Here is a 16,158-nt window from a genome sequence, read left to right on the forward strand (position 1 = left end):
TTATTTATTTGGAGTGCTTTTGGGACTGTGCTGTGCCTGTGAGACACGGGAAAGACGTGCCTCACAGGTGAAAAAAAAATAAATCTTTGTTTTATTTTTACACGTGCCTCCCTGTCTCTTTGTGTTGGGTCAGGCGTCTATAAAGCACCTTTCCACAATATATATAATTATATATTTACCATCCATCCATTCATCCTCTTCTGCTTATTCGAGGTCGAGTCGCAGGGGCAGCAGCTTGAGCAGAGATCCCCAGACTTCCCTCTCCCCGGCCACTTCTTCCCAGCTCTTCCGGGAGAATCCCAAGGCGTTCCTAGGCCAGCCGGGAGACATAGTCCGTCCAGCGTGTCCTGGGTCTTCCCCGGCGCCTCCTCCCGGTTGTACGTGCACAGAACACCTCACCAGGGAGGCATCCAGGAGGCATCCTGATCAGATGCCCGAGCCACCTCATCTGACTCCTCTCGATGTGGAGGAGCAGCGGCTCTACTCTGAGCCCCTCCCGGATGACTGAGCTTCTCACCCTATCTTGAAGGGAAAGCCCAGACACCCTGCGGAGGAAACTCATTTCAGCCACTTGTATTCGTGATCTCATTCTTTCGGTCACAACCCATAGCTCATGACCATAGGTGAGGGTAGGAACGTAGATCGACTGGTAAACTGAGAGCTTTGCCTTATGGCTCAGCTCCTTTTTCACCATGACAGACTGATGCAGAGCCCGCATCACTGTGGACGTCGCACTGATCCGCCAGTTGATCTCACGCTCCATTCTTCCCTCACTCGTGAACAAGACCCTGAGATACTTGAACTCCTCCACTTGGGGCAGGATCTCTCCACCAAACCTGAGAGGGCACTCACCCTTTTCCAGCTGAGGACCATGGTCTCGGATCTGGAGGTGCTGATTCCCATCCCAGCTGCTTCACACTCGGCTGCGAACCAATTCAGAGAGAGCTTTTTTTTTCATTTTTTAGGTTAGTTTGAAGACTAAATGATACATTCTTTTGTAAATCTTCTTTTCTGGTTATCAGTATTTTTTCTTTATTTTCTTTGTTTGCTCCAAAAATCATAGACTGCTTATACTAAATGATTAATGGATGAAATAATTATTTATATGTGTTAGCGGAATTCATTCATTTCAACTAGACTGATAGATAAATAATTGGAGATTATTTTATCCATTATTTACTAATAAGTACACAAAAGGATTAACACTGAAGTAGCTTCTGTCCTTTTGCATTCAGCATCTTTTGCACCTTTGTCTGCACTGTTAAAGATTCACTGTCAGTATTTAGATACTATTAGAATAGCAAAGAGTTCTTGCTAGGGTCTTCCTCAATAGGATCCGTGATCACTTGTCTGGTTTTACACCTAAAAAGTCTACCATTAACTGCACTTTCACTAGGGGTTCTCATCAAGTGCTAATGTGAATGTCGATAGAGTGTCTTTGCAGCCTTTGGCGATTTTCGTAAAGTGTTCGTCTCAGTCGATTGGACTGCTCTGTGGGACATCCTGAGACTTTGCGGGATCCCCCTGAAGTTGCTGGACATCATGGCCGGCTTGTACACTGGTACTGTGAGTGCTGTGCAGAGTGGAGGCAGAACCTCTGCACTTTTCAAAGTTGATTCTGGGGTTCGTCAGGGGTGTGTTTTTTCTCCTACTCTGTTTAATGCTTGCATGGACTGTGTATTGGGCAGGGTTGTGCGGTCTAGGGGCTGTGGGGCACCTGTTGGATTTTCTTCACATAGATAGTCAAAGTTAAGACACTTCTTTTTGGGTACTGACATATTTTATAGAGGAAGCTTGAAAACATCATATGTCACATGACTTCCATATCACATGATTAGCAACAGCTGTTACTACAGGGTGCGGCAGAAATAACTCCCACATTTCAAAGGGGGATTGAAAAAAATGCTACAAGGTATCACCAAAAACTTTTTATTTCCCAAATGTAGATATAAAAAAGTTTTTTTACTTTAAGTTTTAAAAATTATATCGTCCAAATGGTGGCCTTGACGGCTGGTACACATTTGGAGCCGTTCTTGGAAGTTTTCCATCACTCTCACTAGCATGTTGGGCGAAATTCCTTCAATTTCTTCTTGAATAGCCTCCTTTAGTTGGTCCAAAAACCGGGGACAATGTTTGAAAGCCTCCTGTTGCCATTACTCTTTGAACCCACAGCAAAATCGTTTTCCGGTCTGGAACACTTTCATTAGCATGTAAACCGAACTGCGCGCGAAACACCCTCTACATCGCAGCTACAGATTCGGCATTTTTGAAAAAAGCCTCCACTTCAAAGCCTCGATGCTCACCCGACCACGGCATGGTGACGACTTTATTATGTACCGTACCTAATGGAACGGACCGCACCGCACCCCTCTACCTGCTTTGGGGACCCTGCAGTGATTTTTTCAAATGTGGGAGTTATTTCTGCTGCACCCTGTATAAACAATATGATTGTACTCATGGAAAGCAAAGCACACAATGGTGGCATCTATTAAAAAAGTGGTACTAATACATTTTAACACTCAAGGACACATTACAGAATAAACCATAAACTAGTACAAAAAATAAATTAATTAAAGCAGACATCTATTACAAAATAAAATAAAAAAAATAAGGAAAACACTGAAAAAACAATTCTAAAAAGTTAAGTTTTAAGATATTTTTAAATAAAGAAACAGAATATTTTAACCTCCTGACAACCAACTTTGCTTTTGTGAGCAATACAGGTAATCCTCACTTCCGTTCCTACGACTACGTTGTTAAGCGAATTGGTCGATAAGCGAGGAGCTTGCGCCGGGAATATAGGATCGAAACTTTTTATGCATTTTTTCCATATGCCTTGCATACACTTATCTGTCACTTCGTCCCGAGCTGATTTAATGTTTTTAATGCAATCTAAAATACTGTACGATTTCCAAAAATCACGAAGGGTTACTACATCATTTTCTGTTGCTGCTACAGCTAAGGCAATGGTTGTGCGCAAATAAAACACTTTGAACGTAGCTATAGCGCCCTGATCCATTGGCTGTAGGACAGCAGTTGTGTTTTTAGGAAGATACACTACCTTTACGTCTGGGTGTAGATCATCAAGATGCTGGGGGTGGCCTGGAGCATTATCAAGCAGGAGAATAATTTTAAAAGGAGCTCCCATTTCCAAACAATAATGCTGGACTGGGGGTATGAAGCAGTTCAAAAACCAATCTTAAAATAAAGTTTGCATCATCCATGGCTTTTTATTTGCACGATAGTAAACGGGCAGACTGTTTTTACTAACGTTCTTTAATGCATGTGGGTTTTCGGAGCGATAGACCAGGAAAAGCTTTAACTTGAACCCAGCGGCATTCCCTCCCAACAACGTGATCCTGTCTTTAAAAGCCTTGAAACCGGGCATTGTCTTAGCTTCTTTGTGCATACAGGACCTTTCAGGCATTTTTTTCCAACAAAGCCCGGTTTCATCCACATTGCATATCTGTTTCGGGCAGTAGCTGCCTTTTTTAATTATTCCATCCAATTCGTCAACAAATTTTTCTGCTGCTTCTACATCCGCGCTTGCCGCCACACCGCTGATTCTCCAATTATGCAGGTTGAATCTCCGCCTAAACCGTTGAAACCATCCATGGCTTGCTGTAAATTATTCTTTCGATTTTTCGCCTTCATGTGCCTTCAAAGTCTCAAAGATACTGCGTGCCTTAGCTTGAATTATTAAAAGGCTTATCGGCATATTATTTTGCATCTGGTTGTCAAACCAGATCGACAGTAATTTCTCCATCTCTTTAATAAGACCTTTTCGCTGCCTAGTTATTATGGCTTTAAATCCTGTCGATGATTTCACCTCCTCTTTCACTCTAACTTTATCCTTTAAAATCGTTGAAATTGGCGAATGTGCTAATTTCAAGTCACATGCTATTTCTTTAACCGTTTTACCAGCTTCGTAGTCTTGTATGATTTTTATTTTCATTTCAAGGCCTATAGCTTTCCTTCGTTTCTTAACAATTTCTCCAGATGATGCCATACTTTTTCTTTTCGTCAACATTTTGGGGTTACAAATACAGTATGTAAAAAAAAAACGAGGTTACACAGTGCTTGTAGGAATGAAACTGACTGAAAAAGTGCATAACAAGCCTATAGTACGCTCAGTGCGCATGTCACCATTCAGTCATTGACCGACACTCAAGCTGAGAAAGGGGATTCCTTGAATTGCGGGTCAAAAGTCGATTGGTCGTAAGTGCGAGTGGTCGTTAAGCAAATAAGTCGTAAAGTGAGGAGTACCTGTATTATTTCTCCTTGTTATTTGTAACTAATAGTACATGATAACAATGGAAAATAAGCAATATCAAGTTGGTGAAAAAAACAATGTTCTCAAATGCAAACACTATGTTAATTTTTCATGTGAGGACAGAGGGTAATATTTCTAGTTACATCAAATCACAAAAAGGTAACCTGTGTGCAGTAAACTACCATTTTCAGTGTAGGAACATTGCAGTGCAAGGACATAATGGTTAGCCTGTAAAACTTCAGGTTCCAGTCAATCTTTTCTAAAATAACACCTTGTCACGCATGTGTGTCTGAGGATCTCGTCATGGGCTCTGTTAAGGTATGCAATGACATGCCGCACCAGGAGGGGGCGCTGCTGCTAATATTATCTTCTCATTCTCTCGCAGCAGCACCGAGAACCCACCACCTGAAGGCATCTTACTCTGCCCTGAGAGGGCACTTGACTCTGCCCCTTCCACGCCCAGGAAATAAAGTTGCCAGATTCACACAAAAGGGCGTCTTTTGACCAAAGGAAGATCCTGTTAGTCGGAACTCAGATCAGACGTCTTTATTTTAATTTCGCTGAGAGCCCAAAGCTAGGGCTAGTTTACCTGCATCGATGGGTAATGTTTTGCTTGATTGACTAACCGTTACAGCAAATTATCATACGACCTGCTGTCATTTCTTCACACAGCCACATCCTCCACTACTTCATGTTCATGTCCCTTGCTCTGGGTAATTCTTTAAAATTAGCTGACTCCTCTGAATTATAGATGCTAGACTCAGCACACATTAACTGTGCTACAGGTTTGACCAGTGAGAATACACAAACACCCTCATGCCCTGGCAATATTAGTTAAATATTATTCAACATAATGTATCTGATAATGCAGGGTACCTGGGAGAGGGATGGTTGCCAGTTGGCCTCTGTCAGCTGAACTTTTACTTTGTTTTTCCAAATGATAATTGATGGCCAAGAGTTCTCCTTCATTGTCATTTGAATGTATGTTTTTTAAGCATGTTTTCTGTTAGCACAGTTTTAACCAAAGTTTACAGACAAATGTATTACTTTTGTTACACTAGATATGTGCATGTTAATTTATGCAAATACTGCATTGTTGTATGATTTGCTATTGCTGGATGTCTTCTTCTTCTTTCGGCTGCTCCCGTTGCCACAGTAAAATTGTAAATATGTGCTGATTGCTTTGGATCAGTCCTCACTGAAGTGTGCTATGTAAGCTATGTAAACTGAAGCTGCATCGACTTACAGAGAAGATGGACAAGAACACATTCAAGAGACAATTCCACCTCAGCAGTTCTGATGGCCTCATTCTCTCTTTCTCTCTCCCCCCCCCATATACTTTTACAAACTTACATAAGATTATTAAAAATATATGAACAGAATTCAATGTCTAATAAAAATACAAAATGTATCTTATTGAAAACAATACGTTTAAATAGACTTTATTATGTGCAAAGCCACATAGTTTGGGCTGTCTCACAAACTTTACAAAAGTAGTAAGTTTTATTAGAGCAAATTAAAAAAAGTAAAGAAAGCAATAACCCAAGCATAAATTTGAAGCAATAAAATCTTTATGCATAGCATATTTGCAGAAATATTCTGGGAAAAAAAGGTTTTAAGTGCTTTTTTAATTAGTTGAACAAAAAAATTTAACAAAGCAACAACTTGTCCAACTATGAATATGGCTGTGCAAGTTTTAAACATTTATATTAAAAACTAGCAAAATACCCGCGCTTCGCAGTGGAGAAGTAGTGTGTTAAAGAAGTAATGAAAAAGAAAAGGAAACATTTTAATAATAACGTAAAATGATTGACAATGTAACTGTTTTGTCATTGTCATGAGTGTTGCTGGCATATATATATATAACAACAACAACATTTATTTATGTAGCACATTTTCATATTAACAGTAGCTCAAAGTGCTTTACATAATAAAGAAAAGAAAAATAAAAGACACAATAAGAAAACAAAATAAATCAACAGATATATAGATATATATATATATATATATAGATAGCGTTGGGAACCTGTGTACCAAATTTCTTAAAGATGGGCCCATAAGTAACAAAGACTGTTGAAAAGTTCAATATGGCGGACGACAGTGGCATCATATCACCGAAATAAGTATGTACATTGGTTTCGGTTAGCTCAGGGAAGCCACCTACCAAATTTCGTGAAGATGGGGCTGTATATAAGAAAGTTCAACATGGCGGACGTTGTTGACCGTCATGACCGTTACGCGTAGAATTTCGAAATGAAACATGCTTAACTGTTGTAAGTAAGCTGTAAGGAATGAGCCTGCCAAATTTCAGCCTTCTACCTATACAGGAAGTTAGAGAATTAGTGACATTGGAAAGTTCAATATGGCGGCCGACAGTGGCATCATACCACCGAAATAAGTACAAAATTTCAGCCTTCTACCTACACGGGAAGTTGGAGAATTAGTGATGTTTAGAAAACTCAATATGGCGGCCGACAGTGGCATCATACCACCAAAATAAGTACGTACATCGGTTTTGGTTAGTGCAGGGAAGCCACCTACCAAATTTCGTGCAAATGGGATCAGCCTTCCACCTACACGGGAAGTTTGAAAATTGGTGACGTTGGAAAGTTCAATATGGTGGCCGACAGTGGTGTCATACCATCGAAATAAGTAAGTAAATCGGTTTCGGTTAGCGCAATGAAGCCGCCTACCAAATTTCGTGAAGATGGGGCCATAAATAAGAAAGTTCAACATGGCGGATTTTGTCGACCATTATGACCGTTACGTGTAGAATTTCGAAATGAAACCTGCTTAACTTTTGTAAGTAAGCTTTAAGGAATAAGCCTGCCACATTTCAGCCTTCTACCTACATGGGAAGTTGGAGAATTAGTGATGAGTCAGTGAGTTAGTGAGTGAGTCAGTCAGTCAGTCAGTGAGGACTTTGCCTTTTATTATTATAGATAACTTCTGTACTAAAGGCGAAACTTTCAAAATGGAAAAAAAGTGTCCACTAAGAGAAAGGAAAGAATGCTTGTTAGCTTGTGAATGAATCAGATTGATGCTAGCATCATTTCACAGCTAAACTTTAAACAAACACATTTTCCTATCATCAATATATATTTCATACATGCCATATATATTAGGATGTTCTTGTTCTATTTAGTTTAAACACCTTGTTTTGTTCAAAATGTTATAATATGGCCAAGCCTACAAGGACTAAATTAACCTCTTGAATGTTAGACCTGAGCATCACTCGGGCAGTAAAAACAATGCTATAAGCGTTAGTCCCGAGTATCACTCAAGCAACGGTTAAGATGTGTCTCAATTAAGACCTGAGGATTACTCGGGCTGTAAAACTGGCAACTGCATTAGTGCCGAGCGCTACTCGGGCAATGTTATAGGTGTGTCTTTCATAAGCGTCAGGTCTGACTCATTGTCCGTTACCCGGGACACTGTGCAGACGTGTTTTTTCCTAGCCAGATAATGGCATCTCATAAGAAACGCCTCTTATCAACAGTGATGACAAAGAGAATCTGTCTTCAAGCAGTGAAATTGAAATTGAAAGTGATTCTGGTGAATCCGAAAGTGACACTCTCGTCACTCACACATGTGCAGGGTGCTGTTCATATTATTATTATGATGATGATTATTTTTATTTATTATTATTATTTGTATCATTATTTTACTTTTTACACTTCTGACTTTGTAATTTTAGTGTTTTACACATTTTCAGTAGAAAGGTGAGATTTAATAAAAATGTAATATTTCAAGCCAAAAAAAGGCAATGCTTCTTACATTTTTTGCATGAAAAATTATAATGCTAAAGAGATTAAAGGAGACACAGAGAGGTGTAGTGGTGGATGGCAGCAGATACAAACTTGTCTCTGCCTTTCTGTCTACTTACTGGTCCACCAGTAAGGGTCATTCATTCCACTCTGTCTCTACAAAATATCAACACTGTTTCAATCTGTTCTATGACAAACCCAAAGGACAACTAAAACAATGTTTTTTTTTCCTTATTCCTATTTGCTTTCTTTTTGATGCTTCTTAATTGTTTTACTTTTGTCAAATAATTTCATGTAGTTCCCATTAGTTTAGTTAATTCTCCACTAGGTTTAGTTAACTAATTTATTTAGGTAATAGCCCTTTTAAGGTAACAGCTGTATATAGGCAGTATACATTTCTGGATGCAACTGTTTCTTTGTAGTAGCATTTGTTGCACTAACCATGCCCTCTGTTACCATTTATGTTCTCTTATCTTTTGGCTTTTTGCCATAAACGTTTGGTATTTCAGGATTTAGAATTTTGGCTTTCATTTTATTTTTCTCTAAAGTTCTTTTAACTGTTTTCTTTTCCTAACTTTGGTGAATTTCAAAAATGTAAGTTTTTTTTTTTTACATTTTGAATTTAGAATTTTCTTCTTTTACTTTTATTCATTATTTTCTTCAAGTAACAAAGTTTAATTATTATGTTTTTTTTGTGGCCAGGGGCCTCATGCATAACGCCATGCGAAGAATTCACACTATAAACATGGTGTACAGACAAAAGCGGAAATGTGGCTTACGCACAAAAAAATCCAAATGCATAAATCTGTGCGTTCGCCAACTTCCACGTTCTTCTGCTAAATAAATCCCGGTCAGTGTGAAAAGTAATGCACGTGCATGCGCCTGCTGTCCCACCCCGTCTCCTCCCAGAATTACACCTCTTTGTATATGCAAATCAATCAATTTGTATTCGATCTTCTATGTGCTCTATGTGTGTGAATCACTACATGCTTCTTAAATGGGCTTTCTCTTCTTCCGAAAGGACACAGAATCCATTATATTTGTGATATTACAGCTCTCTGAATAATTAAAATAATGAGATGTATACTTAATATCATTTTAATGATGATAGGAGTTAAAGCATGTTATTAAACATGGGAACACGGTGGCGGAGTGATTGTTCATGACTCATGCAGGATGCTTGCTGCGCCGTGCACGACCTTCAATTAAATAATTTATTGAAGCAGTACTGTCTCTTTCAAACGTACTAACCTCCAATTCCTGTCCTTCCTTTTCTTTCTCCAAGTACCCAATTGCCACACAATCAGCTCTGTAATAGATGTTAAGCCATCTGTAAGCTTAGAACGCCAGTTCTTCAAAACTTTTAAAGATCATTGAAATATCTTCGTAGTACATGTTAAATTATTCTATCCATCCAGTGTCGTGCCAGTCCCAGCAAGAATAGAGTTTGAGGCAGGAACAATTCGTGAACGGAGCGTCAGATCCTTGCTAGCTCTGCGACACTGTATCCTTACATGTTTATTTATTAACAATATAGATTATTTAAATAAAGTTAAAGTTTTATCTGTATAATATAATAAACATATTTTGCTGCATTTCACCTTAAAAATAATATTGTCATCTTAATGTAAATACACGCTTTATATAGTGGCTCAGGTTGTGCAATACTATAACTGTATAGCAAGTTTACTGTGAGGTGATTGTACTTATAAGTACAAACAGTTCTACAAGGAGCACTTGATGGACTGATTGAGTGTGTTTATAGTTCTTGGGATGAAACTGTTTCTGAACTGTGAGGTCCATACAGGAAAGGCTTTGAAACGTTTGCCATATAAGAGCACTTCAATAGACAGCATGGCTGAGGCAGTGTGTGCTTGATGCTGTATAGCGATAATTCTCTTTCCGATTAGCTGCTGTAGATCTGTGATTCCCCATTTAGATACAGTGATATAAATACTCTGAGTGGTGCAGTGAGAGTAACATGGAAAAAGATGATCCGCTTTGGCAACCCCTAACGGGAGCAGCTGAAAGAAGAAGAAGGTGCAGTGAGAGTAACAACGCTAAAGCAGCTATAGTATTTGGAATAGTTTGACGATTCTGTGGAACATTATATTGTGTGGTCCCCGGCCGGGACGCCCAGGAGGACGAGAGGAGGGCTTGTGCCTCCTCCACACCGCGAGGGGGCGTCCGTCCTGGTTCTGTTGGGGACCACGGGTACAGGGCATGGAAGCCCAGCCCTGTAGGGGCCCGTGGTCACCGCCAGGCGGCGCTCCGATGCCGGTTTATCCCGTACAGTCCGCGGCTGGGGCTGGAGCCCGGCCGGGACACCTTGGAGGACGTGAGGAGGGCGAGTGCCTCCTCCAGACAGAGTGGGGCGTCCGTCCTGGTTAGGCAGGGGCCTCGGGTACAGGGCTTTGAAGCCCAGCCCTGTAGGGACCCGTGGCCACCGCCAGGCGGCGCCGGTGCCTAATTATCCGGGAGCCGGCACTTCCGCCACACCAGGAAGTGCCGGGGGGAAGACTTTGTGTGGCACCCGGAGAGCTGCCAGGAAGACAGCCGATACTTCCGCCACGCTGGGGCGTGGCTAAGGACGGAACACCTGGGGCTCATCCGGGAGCCTTATTTAAGGGGCCGCCTCCCTCCAGTCATTGGTGGAAGTCGGGAGGAAGCAGACTGAGCTGGAGAGCAAGGACAGGAGGCGGCCAGGAAGGCACTAAGGACTGTGGGCCTGGACTTTTTGGGGATTCGGTGCGAGAAGGCACTGGGGGTGCACGTGAGCAAAGACCTTGTATATAGTGTATATAAATAAATAGTGTGTGGGAAAAATATGATGTCCGTCTGTCTGTGCCGGGGCCAGCCTTCACAATTGTTACAGGTTAATTACAATCAGATGCCTTAAACTAATAAACAATATGCAGTTAGTTTCAGTGTATTTATAAAGCCACATCAGTGATGTGGATGTAAAAAAGAAAGGGAAACCACACAGGAACAGTAGCACTGCTTTGATGCTGGGTGCCACCAGTCTGCAAAACCGAGCGGAGAACTTGCATACGCCAGGGTTTGAGCTAACATGAAAATGTGTGTGGCTTTATAGCAAGTTTAGATTTTATACATCGCAATTTAAGCGTGGAAACAGGAGTATGCAACATTTTTGTACATACGCACAGTTTATACATGAGGCCCCAGGTGATTTCGGTGACTTCTCATCATCCCTCACTCTCAACATAGGCACTCCATTGGGCTGTGTTCTGAGTCCACTGCTACAGTCCCTCTACACATGTGACTATGTGGCAGCACATGACTCTAAAATTATTGTCAAGTTTGCTGATGACACAGTTATGGTAATCCTGATCTCTAACAACAATTAGCAGGTGTATCTGGATGAAGTGGACTGGAGAGTCTGTCACACAACAGTCTACTGCTGAATGTCAAGAAGACAAAGGAGGTGATTGAGCACTTCAGGAGAAAATAGCATTGGTACTACCTTGGTGTCCACATCACAGAGGAACAAACATGGCCCAAACACACTGTCACCTTAGTCACAGGGACTTTAGGCTGACCTCCCAGTTACTAAAAAAACTTCTACACATTCATCACTGAATGTATTACGACAGGAAGTATTACTGCCTGGTTTATGAACAGTACACAGCAGGACCACAAGGTACCACAGGGAGTAGTGTGGTGCACTTCCTAACTTCAAGGACATCTACACCAAGCCATGTAGGACCAGGGCCAAGAAAACTATCAATGATACCAGCCATCTCAACAAGGGCCTCTTTTCTGTACTGTGGTCATGTAAACGTTACCGTTGACTAAAGTCAGTTCAGACAGGCAGAGGAGAACTTGAATAAGGAAAGTATGTAGAAGTACATGATGCTCTATTGTTAATACCTTTACATTAAGCTATTTTTTTAGTTATTTATTACTATAACATATTTAAAATGAATGATTTCTGAATATTGATGGAGTATTAGGCCAGGTTTATACTTCATGCAACACAATGCTACACAAGCATTTTACTGTTTATACTTGCGCACGTACTTTATGTAAATCTGGAAGATTTCACCAGGTGGCGGTGCAAGATATAATCACAGTGAGAAAATGTTCGGCTTCGCTGTGTTGTGAATTTCCTGAAACATCTATTAAATTCTGAGGATGCCTTGCCACAATATCTTTGAAAATAATGTTAAATGATTACATCCATTAATCTAGGGATGTGCCCATTCCAGCAAGCATCGGGTACAAGAAAGAAACAAAATCCATGGATGGGGCCTCAGCTCATCGCAAGGTGAACACAAGCACACACATACACTAGCGTCATTTTAGCTTCACCAAATCCCCAAAACTTCATGTCTTTGGAAGGAAACTGGAGCACACTGTGAAAACCCACCATAAAAACATGCAAACTGAAAAATGCTGTCAACGTGTAATTATTATCAGTATTCATTATGTAAATTAACTTAACAACTTATCTGTGAAATGCAGCATACGTACTTTAATGCATTTCATCATAAAAATGATATCAAGTATAAATATAAGGATTCTAAATGTGCAGATAGCTGGAATATCATAAATGTAATGTATTCTGTGTGTGGCGATTGCGGCTTTCAGTTCAGGAGGAAGCCCCAGAAGCACGTAGCGATTAACATCTGGGTCGGTTTTAAGATGACGTTTATGATGGTCTACTTTAATAATAAAGTAAAATACGAGGTTAAAGTGGTTGTTTCGAGATTAAAGCTGAAATTTCTACTTTAATCACAAAATAAACCTTTTCACCATGTCCTTAATTTTTTTCTCTGTGGCGCAAGTACACTGCTATACATTCTGATGATGTTGTGAAGGTGCAAAAAAAAAAAAAAACCAGATGGCACAGAAGATGGTATGTCAGACCTTTATAATGTATCGTGTCATTACGATTGGGAATATGCGATGCTTGAATATAAAAGCACCACAAATGCATTTGTATGTCGGCATTTTGCTTTACCACATCAAACCCTTCATCAAACATCAAAGCACGCACATTGATCTCGTAGGATCCGCAAAGCAGCTTTCTGTCACATGTAGATAGTAAACAAAGACTCTGACGTCACATTCCAACTTTTATCACACCGCGCCCCCCGTCTTTTTGCTGGTACTGCAACTTGCACACACGTCACATTCATTTCTGAGGAAGTGCTCAGAGGATGTATCAAATGAACGCTGGGAACGCGTGGCAGTCATGATGCGTGAGCGTTCTGAGTGGAAAGTATAAACGAGATGTTATTGTTATTGTCCTTTTAGATTTTTCCTAAGGGTACAGTCATTTGAGCTGAGCAACTAAACATTTCACTATGTATTGTCCTGTAGGTATAGCTTGTATGTGACAAATAAAATTGTATCTGATTTGCATGAGGTTTTGGCTAAATAGAGGAGCACAATTAGTAACAGACTGAGACAACTGTGTTGCACCAAGGAGTGCTATGTGAGGTTGTTTCTTCCCTCAGCCATCAGGCTCTATAATGAGTCACCTGTCGGCCGAGGCGGTATTGTCTCCTGTTTACTGACTGGTGCTGAGCTGGTCTGGCAGACATCTTAACAGAAACTGACACAATGTGCAATATACTGTGCCAGTGACTGACATCTTGTACTATGGAATTATGACTTATAAGTATGTGCAATTCTAATCACAATGCACTTAGTAAATATCTAAACTGTGTTAATTTACTTATAAATGCATATTTGTACCTTGTTAGCTTACTTAAGATTATAATAATTCTTTTTCTATGTGTATTCGTCTGCTGCTGTAACCCTGCAATTTCTTTCAGGATTAATAAAGTTTCAATCTATATATCTATCTAGATGACAACATTTCAATTAGGTCTTGTTTTAAAGTATTCATCAATAATAGTAGTTACTATAGAATGAAATAAATGGTGAATGTAGGAATATAACTGAGAAGTATATATACAGTATATATATATAATATATATATACTTACACATTGTTAAATATACAGGAAGCCTTTACTCTTCTGTAAGAAAATGAAGGCAGGGTCATCATTGAATTCATGTTCCCTACTACATTCAAAGAGCTGTGTATAAATTCCTGTTGAAAATGAACTAACCTGAAAAGTCAAAAAATAAAATACTTAAAATAAATATGAATTATGGGTTTGTAAATGTCCTACAGAATGAAGATGCTGAGGGTGCAAAGTGATGCTGAGATGCGGCTGTTGCTTTTAAATCCCAGCTGCACTTTTCCCTTGTGGCAGCCTGCAATGCCTTTTCCTTTGTCATGTTCTCAGAAATGACTTCTAAAACCAAACTTATGTTATAGCAAACCTTTGTATAAATTTCTGTTCATTTCTAAATTACCCAAGTGCCTTAGCTTTCATACAAAGAACCTGCAATGAAATAATAAACAAGTACCCTGACCAGAATGCCAGCAACACTTAATATCTTGCAGCATGGAAGTTTATTTAAAGAAGGAGAAATGCTCCTTTCTCCTGCATTGTGGCCAAAATGTGATTCATACCTATCACTGCAACAACATATATTTTACCTTCATGAGTTGAGCAGGGAGTGCGTAATTCTGAAGACATTATTATTTTCACGCTGTATCTGGGAATATATTTCCAGGGGGAACAGAAATAGCAATTGTGCCTAAATGAACAGGCTTCCTTAAGTAAAATACAGCAATGCTGTAAAATAGCAAACAAATAAAGACTCACAATCAGAAAAAAAATACACAAGCTTGTGTACGTGTGTGCAAAAAAATTAAATTTGGGTCGCGGTACAAGACAAAGAAGTTCTAAACCAAGATAAGGTATAGTTTGATAAAATACAAGCATATACAGTACATCATTGATGAAATCACAGTGGTTGCGTGATACATTGTGTGTCCGAGTCTGGCACAGCTGTTTGCATGGCAAAACAAATAAATCCTGGCAGATGACTTAGACAACAGGGGTAAGTGTTAGACTATTATAAATTACAGTTAAGGCTCATAGAAAAATGTCATGGCAGCTTGGAACACATTGTTATATTACTAATATGATGAAGTAACCTAGCCATGAGCCATGTTTACAGTTGAAAAAAAAGATGAGATTGAAGACAGGGAGGACAACTGAATCTTATGTTCAGAGATCATATTTCTTAAATAAACTGTCGGGATCTTTAAGTGTAAAGTATATTTAACATCGGAGCTGTATCTGAAATATTATTCATAGTCTTCCTGTAAACTACTGATCACAAAAAATGCTGAAAAAGTAGAGCATGTTTTGAAATGTTTCAGAAAGCACTCCAAAATGTCCATTTAGAGCTTAGTCACTGAAGGACCATTGTGCGATGGAATAAACTGCCCTACTCTAGTAAAAACTCGTAACACTGAATCTTATTGTGCTTTTGCCTGAAAGTTGTGCTACCTTGAGATTGCCCTCTTGCTCAGTTTGGTAACGTAAATAAATAAAATCATAAACCTTTTGGGTGTTTGTTTGTCTTTTTTGCTTGTGCATAAATCGCACAAAATGGCTGAATCGATTTTCACAAAATTTTGCATATGCTTTGCCATTGGTCCAATTTAAATATAGCCTATATATCATAATACGTAGAGGTGTAATAATGGGTGGAAACAAATCAAAAACTAGCACCAGTGCACGGACTACAATTCCCATCAGGCACTTGGAGCGTACCAACGCTGAGGCAAGGGTATCATCATCAGTGTGCACAAAATGTGATAGCAACCCAAAGCAGAATCTCACTGAAGACCTCAGCTATTAATCTGGATAACAATTTCATTACTTCACACAATTGCAGGTTTTGTCTGAGAGTATGTGTTTTTGTCTCATCGTGGGGTTTGTTTAGCCATATTGAATTTTGAAAAGACAGTTATTCCCTTATTTATTTATGGCCAGGTAACGCTGGATACCTTGCTGAATATTCATGTAAAACTGCGGTGGGTTGGCACCCTGCCCAGGATTGGTTCCTGCCTTGTGCCCTGTGTTGGCTGGGATTGGCTCCAGCAGACCCCCGTGACCCTGTATTCGGATTCAGCGGGTTAGAAAATGGATGGATGGATATTCATGTAAAAATAATAAATTATACCCTGGCAGCCTATTCAACACATTATGAAAGGGAAGCA

At 39.8% G+C, this 16,158-nt stretch overlaps 1 pseudogene; it reads right to left on the minus strand.

The window, feature by feature from the left end:
- Nucleotides 1-2,659: 2,659 nt before the first annotated feature.
- LOC120529874 lies at nucleotides 2,660-4,030 on the minus strand (annotated as a pseudogene).
- Between the last annotated feature and the right edge of the window lie 12,128 nt (nucleotides 4,031-16,158).

The sequence above is a fragment of the Polypterus senegalus genome, chromosome 5 (assembly GCF_016835505.1).
Source record: "Polypterus senegalus isolate Bchr_013 chromosome 5, ASM1683550v1, whole genome shotgun sequence".
NCBI classification, from domain to species: domain Eukaryota; kingdom Metazoa; phylum Chordata; class Cladistia; order Polypteriformes; family Polypteridae; genus Polypterus; species Polypterus senegalus.